Source organism: Balaenoptera ricei, chromosome 10 (assembly GCF_028023285.1).
Source record: "Balaenoptera ricei isolate mBalRic1 chromosome 10, mBalRic1.hap2, whole genome shotgun sequence".
Taxonomy (NCBI): Eukaryota; Metazoa; Chordata; class Mammalia; order Artiodactyla; family Balaenopteridae; genus Balaenoptera; species Balaenoptera ricei.
The window spans coordinates 31,956,754-31,963,331 of NC_082648.1; positions in this window are offsets into that span (position 1 = coordinate 31,956,754).

Here is a 6,578-nt window from a genome sequence, read left to right on the forward strand (position 1 = left end):
TTGTGTCTTCCAGTAAGCAATTTTCATAGCTTTAATTTCATTAAGTTCAGATTTTGAAAGTAATGTTATTCTTACTTGTAAGTTATGAAAAGACTTAGAATTATACCTCTTCATATTGAAAAAAATACATATCTAAAGAAATTTTATTCTTATTTAAGGACTCCAACTGGCAACATAACAGATACATAATTGCCAGTTCTTGGAAAGTATATATGTGGGTGGCGGTGTATAAAGGGAGGCTTTTTAATGCTGAGTTGGAAGTAGGAATAGAATTCTTACTCTTTGATTGTGAAACTGGAGACAACATGTTAATAGAAAAGTCTTAAAATAATTATGAGAGACATAGCTTTTTTGTCTTTTATGGAGTAGCATAAAGTATTAATTTATTTCCCTGTGGTAATCTTTCAAATACATAAAACCATTTTTCACTCCAAAAGTACAGTTGACAGGTCTCTTTCTTTTTCTTTTTTTAAATTTATTTTATTTTTGGCTGTTTTGGGTCTTGGTTTCTGCTTGCGGGCTTTCTCTAGTTGCAGCAAGTGGGGCCTACTATTGGTTGCAGTGCGCAGGCTTCTCATTACAGTGGCTTCTCTCGTTGTGGAGCACAGGCTCTAGGTGCGCAGGCTTTAGTAGTTGTGGCACACAGCCTCAGTAGTTGTGGCACACAGGCTTAGTTGCTCCGCAGTATGTGGGATCTTCCTGGACCAGGGCTCGAACCCGTGTCCCCTGCATTGGCAGACAGATTCTTAACCACTGAGCCACCAGGGAAGTCTTACAGGTTTATTTCTATGTGCAGTATTTTTTGTTTTTGTTAGTCTGAATATTTAGTCAAAATTTATAATCACCATTTCCAGATAAATTAAAGACAAATAAATGAAAAAAAAAATGTAACACTGTTCAAAAATTTAATGGTGGATATGGCAGAGTCAGTTTCCATAATCATGTTCTATGCTCTATTTCCCTTTCTTTCATGTTGATTACCAAAAAAAAAATGAGTTTATGAAGTTCTCCAAACATATAGCTCTTGATAACGATTCTACACAAAAGTCATGACTATACAACAATGAATTCTAATCTGTATGCCCCAAAGTCAGTTTCATCTTCATTAGTATAACTCACTAATATGACTCCAGGATGAGTATTTGTGGTTACTCCCTATGAAAATGGTAATATCTGAATCTATCAACTGCATATTCAGCCATGTTATTGTACCCAGCTGGAGAAAGCTTCCTTTTTCCCCATCTGATCCCCACATTCCTTACAGGAGGTCAGAAATTTATCTCTTTGCCCAGGGACTCCAGACAGCATTTAGGATTGAAAGGAGGTGGTAAGCTGAAAACAAGGAAATAGAATGAATATTTCCATAATAAACAGTTAGTATTTCAGCCTCCTCACACCTGCTCCCAGTCCACTGTAACAGTGTGCAGGGGTCTGGTTCATTCTTTCTTTGAGAAACTGTATTACCTCAGATATGTGCTAGTGCCCCAAAGTTGGCAAGCTGATGATCATCCTGAAATGGAGCCCACCAGTCACAAACCCCATCTCCAGTCATAGATCTTTCTTCGTGCTTTCTAATGTTTCACTCTTAAGTAAGAGACAGCTAAGGAACCACCAAACATTTGAGATAAGGTTCAACTTGAGGGAGAAAGGCCAAAACAAAGAGGAAAACAAAAGGGAAACTAAAGGAAACAATGATGATGAGTTAAACAGAAAATAATTTCAAAAAAGGAAAAGACTATAATAATTTCATTGGAGAAGTAAAAGAAGATATCATGCCCATAAAACCAGAACAGGATGAAAAGAAACGAAACAAACATCAGGCAAGAAAGAGCAATAGTTTTAAAAAATATAATAAACGAGAATTATTTCAATAGAAAGAGTAAAATGTAAGGCCAAGAAAATCACCAATAAATAGGAGAAAAATGAAAGAAAAATTAGAAAATTATACCAAGAGGGGCAACATCTAAATCCCAGGGCTCAAAGATATAAGTGCTTGTATTGAAAGATCAACTGAGTACTTCCTTCAGTGGTGAAAAAAACATCATGCTCAGGTCATTCCTTATTACTGCCTATGAGAAGAGCTATTGCATGGGCTTTTATTTATTGGTGCTTGAAAAATAGCTCCATTTGAAGCTGTTGTTATTACAGAAGGGTAATTTTTAAATATTGTAATTACAAATATTCTTTAATATTCCAAGCACTGCTTAATGTCTTTTAATAACTTAAAAGTTCATTGATAATTTTGTTCCCTGGTATACTTTTTCCTGATAATTCTGGCATTTACTAAAAAGTAAGACTTTAACTTCTGTAATTATAGATGGGTTTTTAAATCCTTTACTAAGATCATTTTAATATGCTTTTGAGTTGTTGCAGCTAGTTGTCAAAAATAATTAAAGTCACAGGCAATATATATAACAGATAATAAAGTAAAACATTAAAGAGGAAAATGATCTTCCTTTGACCCTGTAAATTTAACATATAAAAATGAGAAAATTGGACAGCTACTTAAAAACAATAAATTACTGCTTCTCTATTCACCATCTTAAATAAATTAAAGACATTAACAAAATATATTTGAGCTGAGTTATAACCATTTTCTCTAGAAAATAGTTTTGTCTGTAACTAGAAAAATACAAAAAATTTCTTAATCTCCCAAGCAAACCCTGGGCGTAATGTCAGTACAGACAAATATTTATCAGTGATAGCTATGATGAAGTGAAAGTGAATACCCATTCCAAAAATAATTCAAAAATCTTCAAATGTATAATTAGTATGCAAAGTATTATACAGGAATAAAATATTTGAAATCTTAAAAGCATATAACCTGAAATCACAAGATAAATTTTTACAGTGAACTATTCTCTAAAATTCTAGGTGTAATCATTAAAATCTGTCTTCTAGCATTAAAAAAAGGTATTGCTACTAAATATGACAACTTGTCTATTCTTCCCTTTGTATATTCATGAACATTGACTTTTTAGAACTCAGGTTGGTCAGCCCCAGCTTGAAGACCATTTCCGGCCATGCCCATTTGGCATTACTATTGCCTAATGACACTTCTTTTCATACTACTACAGCAGAGTTGGGTACTGGTGACAGAAACCATATGAAACATAAAGCCTAAAATATTTACTATCTTATCCTTTTCAGAAAAAAAATGCTGACCCTTGTTTTAGAAGCACATATGAGAGCAAAAATTATTACTTGTCTCTCTTGTTCTGTATACCCTTAAAGAACAGGAAACTTTTTTTCTTTTACTTCTTTCATATAAACAATAGTATTTAATTACTGGACAATAATAATCTCTTTTTTTTCCTCCCCACAAAATAATGAAACTTCTAGGTAAATGGGAAAGGACTACTATTATCTGTTTATACCAAATATTTTTTAATAGTTTTTAAATGAAATATGAAATACTAAATGAATGTAAAATACTGTATGAAATACTGCAATAAAATACCGTAATAATCTGAGGAAGTATAATCTATATCAATGAGTTTCAGACTTTTCTTACTATAGATTTCCTTTTTCTCAAATAAAATCTTACTCTGGAATTCCAATTAACAGAGCAGGTATGAGCAATATACAGGTTCCTCTAAGGTTTAGCAGAAAAAAACCTCCAGGTAGTCCTTGACTGTCAGAAAACCGTTTGCAACGGTCTAGAAGAATCACTGAGTGATTATTGCTGAGTGATTGAGTGATTATTCAGTTGATTATAAACAACTAAATCATAACTAGGGAAAATAGTCAAAGACTTTTATTTCTTTCATTTTTCTATAATAAACCTTACAACAGAGACTGTCATATAAGGATGCAGTATTCTAAAGAACATTCTCATAGAACTCAATGCACCCCCTACTAACTAGGACATGACTATGAAGGCTGATATAACCAAAATCATTCTGTCTGCATTAGAGTTAATAGGTCCCAGAATTTTGCAACTTATCTACGCTGCATTTATTGATGACGATATATACGCTAGTCACCACCACAGAAAATACCAATATTTGGTTCAGTGTTTGAAGCAAACTTAATAAGCTAAAATAGTCACTGAAATGCTCAAGATTTGAAGAGTAGTAAAATACTGACTGATTTCTGTAAAGACTATCTTCCTATAAGTTGGCTCCCTGAATTATCACAAAAATAATTATTTAGGAAAACTCCTTTTATCATTCTTCATTTAAATGTAGAGACGTGCCATTATTTTTTGAAAATTTCTACTTCCTGTGCCTCAAATTATACTTAGTGCTAACCCAAATGCACCATGTTTACCAAGTGCTATGTGATTAGGATATATGTGTCTGTCATGTTTTTTTCTGAAATATTTGAGTGAAAGGATAATATTAAAAATAAGTTTTTCATTTGTGAGGGGAAAATACATTTTCTTGTTAAATAGAAGATAGACATACTCTAATTGTATAGAGTTGTCTGTTCATGTCTGCTGGATTTTTCAACACCCACATTTTGCTGGGATTGCTACACAAATTCCAGCTACAGATCCTGTCTCCTATACCCAGACTAGGTTTCTGGATATTGACTTGACACATATTTTGACTATAGGATGTATGATATACTCTGGAGTCAGACTTGGATTTAAATCTAAGCTCTGGCATGAAGAAGTTATGGGGCCTTATGCTTTACGATCTTTATAATTTTCATGCTTAAGATGGAGTTTAAAAGGGAGCCTTTTCAATAGGAATCATGAGAGGATTTGATGGTACAATGAATATAAAGCACTTAGCATGGTGCCTGGTAAGGTGGACAAGGAGATGGACTCTCCTGCCCAACTTGTACTATGAATGCCAGGCCCAGCCATCTATTAGGGCTCTGGCTTTGTCCTTCAGTTTGCCTGACACCCTGAATCCTGACCATTCACATCTCAAAGCAAAGCTGCTGATTGCATTCAGTTAGAAATATATCAAGACCTGTTCTTGAGAGAATAGCAATTTAGAAGAACAAATAACCTACGCAGTGCTCTGGGACTTCTGTGAGGTAGAATTCCAAATAAGAGAATAATTCTATCTTTGAAGGAATAGTTTGAAGAAACACTTTACCAAAATGATGGGTTCCTAGAGGGCAATAGTCAGAGTCCTTCATTATTGGATAAAGCAAAATGGGCACACAGTGGAGGAAAGGAAGTCAGACTATTTCAGGAGGTGAAATATTTTAAGCCTTCCATTATGCCCAAAGTAAAAGATAGACCCATCATCTCTGCCCTTCTGAATTGAGTTGAAATGCCTTCTTCATATACATTATAACCCTTCTAACACTAATTGTTATAACATGCGGCCCTTATTTGCTACTTAATCAATTCTGTAAGCTCCTTGAGAGTGGGGAGTAAGATGCCCCCCTCCTTTCCCTCTCCACTTTCTGAACTTATTACAGTGGTAAACACTCAGAATAAAAGATACTTATCAAGTTGAACATGGAGTTCTTTAAATTCAGACATGAATTTTGTCCCACTGTGGATTTTGTACATAGGTAATAATACCTATTACTTCTGAAATAAAAAAAACTACCAAAGCCTTTTGTGGATGGGTATAATTTCTGAATTATGAAGTAGGAGGGAACACACCAGGGAAAATAATGTGTTATAATCAGACATGTAACAGTCCAAATGTCTTCATGTAGTAAAAGAACAGAAATAGTCAAGCACAGAAATGTATTTTCAGGTCTATTTTGACCCTTACATTGACCAAAGTTCAAAGCCAGTGCCAACTCCACAGCTATCAAAACAGTGTTAATTCTGGGAAACTATGAGACTGGTTTGTCATTCTGATGCTTGAGGAAAAGCATCAAAATTCCAAATTACACACATATGCAGATCAAATCATTTTCCTCAATACTTAGGAACTTGATATTCCAACTCCTCTTTAAAATAGTTTTTTAAAATCTCATTAATAACTAGAATTTATGCTTTTCCATAAGTTCTTTTATCTGCCTCTTTTGTCCTCTCTAGACCAGTGGTTCTCAATTCTGGCTGCATATTAGCAATTACCTGAGAAACTTTTTAAAATACCAACACTGGGGCCCAAACCCAGGAGATGGTCTGAGTTAATTGGTCTAGGATAGAACCTAAGTTTCAGAAATTTTTTAAACTCCCTAAGTTAGTTCAATGTGCAATTAAGGGTTGAGGAATACTCCTCCAGCCAATCGAATTCATACCTAGAGCTTCAATTACTGTATACACAAATAAGTCCAAATTTAGGTCTTTGGTCCAACATTGCCTCTAATCTCCAAATCTATAATTACTTGACACTGTCTTGTCCTACTAGACTACAAGTTTTGTGAGGATGAAAATCATGTTGGTTTGCTGCTCCCCATTTTATCCCAACGCCATTCATAATTCCAGCCACATAGGAAATGTTTAATATTTTTTGGTTAATTTATTTACTGTTTTGGCCATCTTGTGGCCAAAAAAAGAGTCAAGGGAGTTAATGTCTTCTGGGGGGAAAAAATCTCATTTTTAGCTGTACCAACAGCCTTCACTGACATGAGAGCAAGACAACTAGAAAAATCTAGGGCACAAATGCATCTAAGTCGAGTCCGGAATCTGCTGCCAGGGTAAATTTTCTCTC